Here is a 12,469-nt window from a genome sequence, read left to right as displayed (position 1 = left end):
ATTAACGAAGTTAACTATCTGATTAACGATGCCCAGCTATGTAAATAAGTTATCACAATGTATAAAATATCTTGACATATAGTTTGATGAATCAGCGCCTGATGTATTATTAATGATGATTATCGCAGTTCATAAATTCTGTGTGCTTACCATGAGTTTACGTTACGTGTGCTCGCTAGCGACTGCGTAAAAAAATGACACCTAATTGTATGACATATTGTGCAGCGCCCCTAGCGGCTACTTTCAAGAAACAAAATCTCCATAGAGATTTTTGACGTTTTCGCTAGCGAGCACACCTAACGTAAACTCATGGTAGGTACACTGATAGGTCCATATTTGTTTCAACCTACGATAGAAGATTGGTTTGAAAAGTTTCTTAATGACTTCTTCAAAACAAACCTAGGCTAAAGAGTTAGAAGCTTGACTCTACATGAGATCTGATAGCTTTTTGACAGTGTGAGGCATGACGAAGTGAAGGTTGGACTACGGGACTATTCCCACCTCTCGTTCCCACCGCTGCAACTCCTGAGTAGCCAGGATCTACAGCTTGACCGCCATTAAAAACCCAACCAGTGAAGGTCAAGTTTGTCTCGGGGGAAAGTTAAGCTGTCATTGGACCCGCAAACAAATTAATCAGAAGAACATAGGAGGAGTTGGAAGTCCTTGTTGTGATAAGGATAAGGTGTTGGACTAGCCGACTCGATCTAGGAACACTGACTCAAACCCCGTCCCTGCTGGACTGTTGTGGTAAAAACCATTTGTAGCAGAAGCATAATATGCTATGAGACAAGGGGTTAGCGGGACTCAAGAAAACTATAGTCTCATCTTGGCAACATGAAAGTATTTTTTGTGCGAGTTAGTTCTTCTTCTTGTCGTTTTGACAACAAACCTTATACAGTGTCAGCCCAAAACTCCGCTGCAAGTCAAAGTCAAAGTCAAAATTTCTTTATTTGTTTAGACTAATAAATAGTTCTTACAAATCGTCATATGCTCTTAAGTCTCAAGAGTGGCGTTGTAGAGTAGCATTCATTAAATCGTCCTGCGTACAGTTGTTTGGGCACGCAGGGCACGACATCATGTGCTCCATCGACTGGGGAACAAAACCGCTCGTGCACTCCAAGTTTGAGCCGTCCAAGAATCCCCACCTGAACCGGGATTTAGTTGATGTTATAGGTCACTCAGCAAGAGTTGAGACGATCAACACAAGCAAAGATTTGTATATGTATACGCTTCTCGCGCTGACGTTTAGTGTATTCTGAATTTCTGACTGATTTGTGAGTTCTGAACTCAAATATTTCACATCTTGAGTAATGTTTTTGCTTCAACTTTCGTTGCGTGATCTATGTATACCAAGACTCGGTCTCGATACAAAAAGACGTTTAGACAGTTCCAAAAGTGACTTATCTCCATTATCCTCAGCTACGCTCTTTCAAAATAAGGTCTGTAGGAAATATGACGAAGTGATAATACATTTCGTTCCGCATCTCTGTTATAAAAGAGGTATTGATCAAGTGGGGCCTCCGTACATTTGAGGGTGTCTTTGGATGCATGTATTGAAATCTCCGAGGGAATATTCTGAGTGTGGCGAATCAGTGTGGCAAGTAATTGGGCAGGTAGACTTTCAGTAAAAGCTTTCCTAATATTATAAATAAGCATAACAAATTAACAAGAAAATAAGGTAAGGTACGTTTAACGTAGGTAGCATACACAATAGAACTATCGCCATTTGATTTGAGATTTGAGAAGAATACAATAAAATTATTTCAAGTAGGCACTTGACTGTACGTACATAAAATGTGTGCTCTACACATGTTAATATTAAACCTGAAACATTAAATATTATTGCTAAACTAAATCAATGTTATTTACATACTTTATATTAAACCACCCCGGACGACACATGGCGATCACGAGCCGGAAGACGTAGTGTAGCCAGGCCTCCCAGTAGGTGGACTGACGATCTGGTGAAGGTCGCGGGAAGTACCTAGATGGGGGCAGAGCATGACCAGTCGTGGTGGAAATCCTTGGGACAGGCCTTTGTCCAGCAGTGGACGTTATTTGGCTATAATAATCTATAAAAGCGAAAGGTCACTGATTGACTGACTTACTCACTCATCACGAAATCTCAGAAACTACAAGTGCTAGGAGTCTCAAATTTTGCATGGGGGTTCCTTTTAGAACATAGGTGCTCACAAAGACGGGATTTTGCAAAATAATTCAACCCCTGAGAGGGGTAAAACGGGATCCACGCGTACGAAGTCGCGGGCAGCCGCTAGTTAATTCTCTATTTATATCGTATAAATAACGAGGAAACCGGAAAACGCGTTATGAATCGTCGAAAATTTTCGCCAAAACCGAACAGGCTAATAAACACTCAATCAACCCGGTTATCGTTGGTTTAATTTTTCCGGATGAAATAAAATAACACAAAGGATCAGAAATACAGGATGTAAATTAAAAAATAACAATAATTTATTCGTATTACAGATAGCTTTATTTATTTAAACTGAGATTTATAGTACGGTTTTCTTCTAAGCCTTCTTTTAATTTAAGAAGTGCATTCGATTTATTACGCTTGGATTTTTACTTTTACAATGATTCAAGGAATTTCACGTCTTGTTATAATTGTTTTGTAAGATTTTTTTTAGAATACCTTTCTTAATTATCGTCAAATCTTTAATTAAAGTTTTTTCGCACACTTTAAGACAAACATTTGAGATAGAGATGAGACGGTAGACGAAAAAACGTTGCAACAACTCTACAACCGCTGGTAAAACAAAGAGAACATTTTTTTTGGTGGATGGTTATTAAACTGCTTAAATCATTAGATTTAATCCTCTACCCTACAATAAATAACATTGTACAACGAAAATACCACCCTGTATTAAAGAACCGCGCGAAAAGGCCCATAAAGTCAGTTGAAATACCCACACCAAATTGAATTACGGACATCGCCGATTCCAATTTTAAAATTGGGACGAGCGGAGTATGATTATTACATTTTACCATGATGATACCGAGTTGTAATGAACGTTGTACCGCCAGTAAAAAGTTGTATTATGCCAGTTTTCACCATCAATCAGTCAGAAAATTGATATTGATTCTGATTGACATTGATTGATTTTAATTATTTTAATTTTCATACAAATCTGATTTTATAAATTTTATTTTGTATGAAAATAATAAAAATCAATGATATGAAATTTCTTACCATTTATACGCATATGTTAACATGGGATAGTGTCAGCTTATAAATCCATTTATCTAACATCCTGTATAGTAATACCCCGATTGAACTAATAGAAGTCTAAGATGTAAAACTTAAGCAGTTAAGACACCTAACACTTAAACACACGTGAAATCGGTGAATCGTTGAAGCCTAAGGTGAAAAGATAAGGCAGCTCATAAAGTTAGGCATTAATACTAGAGCTGTGAAACGGCCATGCATGTTCTTTGCTCATGCGGCCCGCTTATGAGCAAAAGAAGTATCCATCTTGGGCGACACATCATGCACCCGGATGAGATAGCAGATATCACGCTCCAAAGAATCTGGAAATTTATAGACTCAACGGGACTAAGCAGTGAACTCTAAAGACAAGGGCTGCCACAATAGATCAAACCTGGTTGAGCTGGCGCAAATGAAGGCCCAAAACAAATAATAATAATAGAGCTGTGTAGAACTGTAGAGACGGACTGGCCAATCTATTTTATTTAATTTATTAAAAAACTCAACAGCTACTTTTTAGCAATTTTTAACACACTTTTGTCTTACAATGGTGACACTTAACCAAATAAAAGTTGTCCGAGTTTTCTTAGAGTGGATTCCGCATGGGAAATTACAGTACATATATCACAGAAGCAAAAGGTATAAAGTAGAAGTAATACCAGTACTTATTATTATTCTGTGGTAATACTTCTTCATTATGTGCTGTATACATTTTATCCCGGTCACTTCCATATCCATATTCCACAGTCCTTTTGCATCAGTAGTGGTTATACAAAAGTCACATTAAAAGAGACCGAGGCTTTAATTTAAATAACAAGACTCGAGAAGCGACTTTAAAACTCACTGCAGAAATTTAAAACGTTTCACTTGTTTTTCACCCTGTATTTTCCCACTGCCACTAACTCTTCAACGATTAAAAGTCATTGTGCAAATTGTCCAACTTTGATTAAGGTTGGGCCGAAAAATAAATGAGTATTTCGGTCATTTTTGTTTATTCGCTAACTCGCTTTAAATGACTTTAGGGTCACAGTTGATTCAGAGGATAACTGTCTTAAGTAAAGTATTTAGTGGCTCTAGTCCAGGAAATGATAGGTGGAATAGTAACCGTCAGACAGGTCAGTCTGCTTATGACCACGGCTGCAGCATAGCAGCCGAAACGTCAAGCCGTGAGTACATAATGTAACTCATTAATAAACGTCGCGTTAAGACCCGTAAGGCTGAGTTGCACCACCTAACTTTGACCGTAACTTTTACGATAACCGGTGTTTTTTGTATGGAGTTTGACAGATTTAAAGTAAGATGGTGCAGCAACCCAACCTTACTATTTTAGTTGAAATGGAACGCGAAAGTTTAAAATCTTAAATGACAGGTGGGTTCAAAGATTCGGGAATTCAAAGCGTGATGATTCTTTATTGAAAACCGTAAAGTTTACCGTAAACGTACTAAGTATTTGTATGTATAGGTCTCAGTCAGTGCCTGAGTCCCATGAGCGGCAGGGGTGACATTGACATATTATGACGTGATAGAGCATACAAATCTGAAGCATCAGAGGGCCTAGTGTGAGTTTTCATCAAACACGCTCACTAGTAAGCGCGTCAAAAAATGACATTAAATGTATGACGGATTGTACAGCGCCCCTAGCGGAAAACGTTCAAAAACTACAATTTTCATCATCATCATCATCATCATTTCAGCCACAGGACGTCCACTGCTGAACATAGGCCTCCCCCAATGCTTTCCATGTTGATCGATTGGTAGCGGCCTGCGTCCAGCGCTTCCCTGCTACCTTTACGATGTCGTCGGTCCACCTTGTAGGTGGACGTCCCACGCTGCGTTTTCCGGTACGCGGCCTCCATTCCAGAACCTTTCTGCCCCATCGGCCGTCAGTTCTGCGTACTATGTGCCCTGCCCATTGCCACTTCAGCTTGCTAATACGTCGGGCTATGTCAGCGACTTTGGTTCGTTTACGGATCTCCTCATTTCTGATTCGATCTCGCAAAGAAACACCAAGCATAGCCCTCTCCATAGCACGCTGTGCAACTTTGAGCTTCTGTATAAGGCCTATAGTGAGAGGCCACGTTTCCGAGCCATAAGTTATCACTGGTAACACACATTGGTTATACACTCTAGTCTTCAGGCATTGAGGTAATTTGGACGAAAAGATGTTGCGTAGTTTCCCGAACGCTGCCCAGCCGAGTTGAATTCGACGATTGACCTCCTTCTCGAAATTGGACAATTTTCATACATCATGTAAACTCACACTCAGCCCACTGAACTGGGAAATTTCGCTGACGTTTGACGTCTTAAAAACACTCAGACACTGACTAGAGCTAGACCTATTAGTAGTAGGGATTACTTAAGATACGGTATGCGTAAATTGAACAAGTACAAGTAACTTTAAGTGCCAGTTTCATAGGCTCCTTAGCAGATAGAATGCTATCTTACAAAATAATACTGGCGCCTAATATTTTTGTAGGTTATTTAACAAAATAGTTTCATCAGGCTATCAGGGATTTTATCAGCAATTGGTGAGACAGAGCGTCTTAAATTTTGTAGTTTACTTATTTTTTTAATAAAAAAGTTATAAGAGCATTATGTAAATAAACTGGATGAGCTCTCTTAAATACTTAATCAAACCCACACACGTCCATCAAACCAAGTACCACAAAAGGCAGCTCTAGATATTAGTAGCCCAAACATTTTTATCTCTTCTCTAACAACGTACCGTGGCTCTACAGTCTTATTACATCGCTTTATTTATGAATTTGCCCTTAGTCTTACACGACAGTGTAAATCCTAAGTTCTGACAGTTCAGTCGCCATTTTGAATTATGCATAAACTTCCACAATCAGCTTTCGGGCACTTTACATAGATTTTAGAAATTTGAAAAGTCTTGTTGACTGTTTAAGACCGTCTTTACATTTTTTTAGTTTCAACCAGTCAAGAAGTTTCTAACTTGACGAGTAAAGTCTGTTTAAATAATAATTAATTATTTTGAATTAGTCAATTTATTTACATCTCAAAACAAACACCTACTCGTAGGTAGGTTTGCTGATTCGACATAGTAGCTGAAATCTCATATGTGTAACGTGCACAATGCATGAACAGTCAGACTCAATACAATCGGACAAGATTGTTTTGAGTTGATATGTACAATAGTACAGGGTTATAAACCTACTTAGTTATCTATACTTATTATAATATATGTACTTATAATAAATCTGTAGAGAGGTCAATTCTGTACATGAAATATATTTTAAAAGTAACTATCAGGGGGTGATTAGTGATCGATACTGATGCCAAAAATGCAATCAGTAGAATTTTTGTCTGTCGGATTTTAATGAAACTTGGTACAATTATTCTTCATACTCCTGGGCAGGTTATAGTATACTTAGGAATTTCCACGGGAATTAGCGGGAAAATCCTTTTGTATGAAAAATCTAAACCGCTTAAGTTAGACGCTTGAAATTTGGCATGCAAGTACCTTAGTAAACTTAAAGGTTAGTTACAACAGGATATTGCAAAATTCCCACGGGAACGGGAGTTAGCGGGAAAAAACATTTGTATGAAAAAATCTAAACCGCATAAGATAGATGAAGGGGGTCAAACGGGATCTACGCGTACAAAGTCGCGGGCGGCCGCTAGTTTCATAATATTTAACTTGTAAGCAAAAAATATTGTTAACCTGTTTTTGATATCTTGAATAATCTTTGCCACGTCATTATACCTCAGGTAAAAAGTCAAGTTTCTTTAAATATCTCTGACAAACTTTGCTTTTACCTGTACAAAGTTACTTTTAAATTTCAAAATTTCTTGTCACCGTTTTATTTTCAGTACCGTAATTAATCCCAGCGGCCATTAAAAGTTGTGGGGCTCGGTTACATAAAGAAATATGAAAATTATGTTACGGCAATTAATTTGTTTTGTTATGTAGCTATTCTAAAAGTCGATAAAATTAGGGAAATACGGTTTGCTATAAATGTTTATAAGGTGCAATTAATGTAGGTTGTAGGGGAGACCGAGGAGAGTTGAGACATTGACGATTTTTTGGAACTTATTAACTACTAGACTAGCGACCAAGTGAAATCAGCGGTGGGAGCGGCGTATGTGACTGCACCAGACAGTCTGCTAATAGAAAGAGATGGAGGGAGATCGTGCGGAGAGTTGTATCCGCCTCTACAACAGATGTGAACAACGCCTCAACGTGACCACGACCGCTCTGCCAAGAGCGTAACGAATAAGAATAATAAGAAGAAGAACTACTAGCGAGCTCGTAACAGTGCGCGCTTTTTAGTTCAAGTCTCGAGCTAACAAATGCGTGCTGTTGCGAGCTCGCTGATAGTTAATAAGTTCCAAAAAATCGTCAGTGTCTCAACTGTTCTCTGTTACAACTCTCCTCGGTCTCCCTACTTTGACTGCCTGGATATTAATTCTCTCGGTTGATGGTTGAACTTAAGTCTCTCCCAATGAGTACCACAAAGTACGACCTACTAAGTCTAAATTAAGTGTTATACATTTTTTTTGGACAAAGGCCTCCTCCAAGGTTTTCCACAATGCACGGTCCTGCGCTGCCCACTGAATTTGTCATTTGGCTGAAACGAACGAACGAACATTTTTTTTAATTCTCGATACTGTCCGTTCATTCGCGGTCCTTCTCTACGTTTACTGAGTCACGGTCTATATTGGGCTGTTTACGAAACTACGTTTCGTGTCCAAATATATCAGCAGAGAAAATAATTATTAAGCGTGAATTATGTTGAAAATAACACCATACCAACACTGCATTCAATGAATACGACACCCTGTATCATCCGACTGGACGGTGACCTAGATACAGTCCCAGAATAGATCAGACCAGACCCCAGTCGCTGGTTGTACCCCAGAAACGGACCGTCTCCTTTTTAATTGAACAGATATATATTTTTAGAGCACAACATCAAAATAGGCAAATCGTTTTGGGCTGAACATAGTGTAAAAAATGAGTGAATGTACACAGCGATCCCATTCATTCTCCTGAAACATTACATTTAAAAAGGTTTGTAACACATTTTTGATGATGTCCAAGTAATTTTCACTAATTATAATACTCTGAATGATTTTTTACTGATTGGTAAGATTTTAAATCAGGCGAACCACTATTGACTGATTTTTGCAGTCAAAAGTGGTTTTGACCGATTATGAGTTTTGACTGTAACTTACGATGGTGTATGTCTAGGATATCCATGTCTTCAATAACAATAAATTCTCCTCATCATCTTTTCAATTTATGACAACCACTAGACCACATGGAATCCCATGTGTCTTTATCAAGTTTCTGCTGGTTATGTTCCTGAGGTCGTCGGTTCATCAAGCAGGATGGTATTATACTACGTTTCGGCAATAATACCTACTTAGTTATCTAATTGTTTCAGTTATCACACCATTTGCTAATCCCCAAATTAAGTAGAGATGGTGCTGCTGCGTAGTTATTCTTAGTAATATAATTAATTAACTGAAGATCCAAGGATTAAGTAATCTTGCATAGTCCCTTTTTTCTCAGCTAGGCTTTTTCGCGATTAGTCGCGCATTAATCTGACTTAATGAACCGCTATACTGCCGTGCTAGCGATAGCTAGTAACTCCATTTTTTGGCAAAACTATAATGAGTTCTATATCAGATGAGCTGACCATAGTTTTTTAATAGCAAAATATTGGAGTTACTTGTGATATCGTTAGCACGGCAGTATAGGCGTATGTCATGGCTAAAATATTTATTTATTGTGTACCTATTTGTGTTATGTAACATAGTTTACGGTCTTTGTGGAAATCCTTGGGGGAGGCCTTTGTCCAGCAGTGGACGTCTTTCGGCTGAAACGAACGAACGAACATAGTTTAAGATTTTAAACTTTCACGTTCCATTTCAACTAAAATAGAAAGAGACGGGTCTTAACGCGACGTTTATGATCGAGTTACATTATGTACCTATTCACGGTTTGACGTTTCAGCTGCTATGCTGCAGCCGTGGTCAGTCAGTCTGCTTGTGACCACCAAGTCAAAAGACTACGAATTCACGTCTAATAGTTCAGTCAATATTGACATCTAATATCACAAACGCATATTATCCACGATTGTTTTATATGTACCGGCCGTTTGGTGTAGTGGTTCAGAACGGACTACTATGCCGAGAGGTCCCGGGTTCGATTCCCGGCCGGGCAGAAATTGAAATGATGAATTTTAATTTCTGTGACGGGTCTGGGTGTGACTATGTATAATATTTATGTATTTAAAAAAAAAGTATATAAGTAGTATATCCGTTAAGCTAGCACCCATAACACAAGCATTAAGTTGCTTACTTTGGGGCTAGCTGGCGCTGTGTGAAATTGTCCAAAGATTATTTATTTATTTATATGTCGTAGGTTCTTTGCGAGAAGTATACACCCAAGTTTGCAGCCCTGAAAACTTTTTTTCGCGTCGGAAAATGCTTTGCGTACTGGCCGATGGGGACAGTCAGTGGGTTATGTGGGACTCTCCCCGCCAGGAGGGCGGGGTCTACCCACTAAAACCCGACGGTGTCCTGCGGGACCAATGAAACGAAACCGCGAGTTATTGTCCTAATATTGGACATTCGTCCGCGGCTCACGGTGCTCGAAAAACCGGGAAATTTAGGCACTTTTTTCCAGTTTTTGCTTTACAAACTATGCATTTTTGGGGTATACGCGTTTGTGATGTTTGCTGTTAATTGTGCCGATTCGATGGAAATAGGGTGCATCACGGTATCTTTAAAATGGTACCAGTAATAGGTTACAGAATAAACTGGAACTATAAGAAGAAACATTGAATTTTTCAATATATCCAGTTTATTCTGTAACCTATTATTGATCCGTTGGATAGAGCTCGTAAAGCACTTTTAGGATAAGTAAATAGTTTTTTGATATCTTGTGTAGTTTAGAAATAATCGAGTGAGATCACATATCGTTTCCACCCTGTATATTGACCGGACTATAAGATAAAACCACTTCAGAATATTACCGCTTTCAATTACCCAAAAGATTCTCCGAATAGGCTAAGAAGTTCCAGAGATTACTTCCAAACAAACAAACATTCTGGATAGTATTAGTTAATTCTTAATGAGGACTGTCGGGCGTCGTTAGGGTAATCTGTATCCACGCCGCATTGGGTCCGGCGAGTGGGAAAGGTCGCGCCATTTTGTGGCATAGCGTAGACATTTCAATTGTTTGTGGTTACGAACGAGGAATTTACCACCTTTTTTGTTCATTTTTGTGCTTATAACTGCTGAAATATTGGAGTAAGGGCCAGTTTCAACAGGACCTGAGAAGTTTCTGGCTACCTGACACATTTTATCTATCAAATATTTTTTTCAGATTTCTGGTTACTGTCTCTGTCTGATACCTCTATTAACAAATTATGAAACCAACAGTTGTCACGGATAAGTGAATCTATCATAGGACTTTAAGAACAAGTGGATATACTATTGTAATGGCAAACACTTGATAATTACTAATTGTTCAAGTACTTTAAAGGGTAAGATACAACTTTTACCTAATTTTATGACTTTATAGGTCAAAGATTTTGAATCCCTTGAGAGTGTCAAATTACTCGTGCGAGTATGTGGCATAAACGTTTATAATCTTTATGTTGCCTTTAGTAGTTTCATTTTTATTGCTTTAAAATATTTAATATCCTTCTTATGTTCTTACTCTGTGGCCGTCTCTGTAAGCCCATGTTTATGTACCTACAGCTTAAATGGCGCGTAAACAAACGCCTCCAAGAATGTACACCTTAATAAATTTTATACGTTACGCCGTAATATTACGCTATTCAACTTAATAGCTGCTTTAAACAGTAACTGTGGTGGTTCAATTTGTTAGGGGGTACAATGTTTTGGGGTTCGATTAGTTCCAGATGATTGGGAATTATTCATATTACGTAATATTAAATATGAAAGTTGGTGACGATGAATGGGTGTTTATTACTCTTTCACTCAAAAACTACTGAACAGGATTTGATGAAACTTTACAATTTTATTGGTTACCTATGCATTAAAATAACTTATGGGCTAATAACTTTTTAATATAAGTTTATTGACCAAATTAATTAAACAAAGCGTTAAGTAAGTCAGTTTTTCATTGATGACTTTATTTGTAAATAAATTGTTATTATATTTAAGATAGTTTTGATATCTAGCCTAAGTAAGCCAGATGTCAATAGTAAATCAGCAGCTTCATTAATTTCTTAGCCAACATTACACTTCAGAGGTGTGAGCTTATTGTGAGTTTAGATCAAACGTCGTCACTAGTGAGCGCGTAAAAAATGACATTAAATGTATGACGGATTGTACAGCGCCCCTAGCGGAAACTTTCAAGAACTAAAAGTGAAGACATTTGATATAAACTCACATTAAGCCCTCAGATAACTACCTGACATTTTATCTTTCAGCTAAAACCGGTCGTAAATATTTCTGCCGTCTGCCCACCTTCATCAAGATAAATAACGGGAAAAAACACAACGTCATTGTTCATATTAAACCGTGTCGTATCCCAAATAGAACGGCCAGTCATTCACCCATACCTCTTGCCACAATCGGCTAAAAGACAATCCTATTACAGAATGCTAACATCACTCATCGTAACCCGTATTAATATCGCACGTGACAAGGTTTTGTATGCCAGAGGGGAAGTTATAGCTTGGGGAAAACAGTCTACCCAAAGCTTAAGGATGTATAGAAAAAAGATAATAATAATAATAAATACTCTGTATTGCACACCAAAGAACAGAAAGAAAAGGAACATATAAGGTACAACTAAAAGATTTGGTTTGATTTATGTAAAAACTTTGAGATCTACATTTGGCTATGAAGCCTTCTGATTAAATGCATATTGGCACCCTGGTATAAAAACTATAAAAAGTTGTATTGATTGCGAGAGAAAATCAGAAGATCACCAAAAATGGTTGGATGTATCAGGTTGACACAATTAATTTTGATACGCCTATGGTAATTATGTTAAAATGGGGTTCTCTCAAGCATTTACTTTGTCACTAGTTTGAAATTTCTTAATCGGGTTTTCAGGGCTACAAAAAGTGAAGTTATTCAAGTTGGAAATTGTTAGTTAAATAGTTACCCTGGCGAACTTTGTACCTACCTACTTTCTTAAGTTCATCAGAAATAATGGACTCTCATGGCGAAATAATTTTTCAAATCGGTCCAGTAGTTTCAGAGCCTGTTTACGAGTAATACAAACAATCA

This window comes from Ostrinia nubilalis, chromosome 24 (assembly GCF_963855985.1).
Source record: "Ostrinia nubilalis chromosome 24, ilOstNubi1.1, whole genome shotgun sequence".
NCBI lineage: Eukaryota > Metazoa > Arthropoda > Insecta > Lepidoptera > Crambidae > Ostrinia > Ostrinia nubilalis.
Note: the sequence above shows the minus strand (reverse complement) of the source record.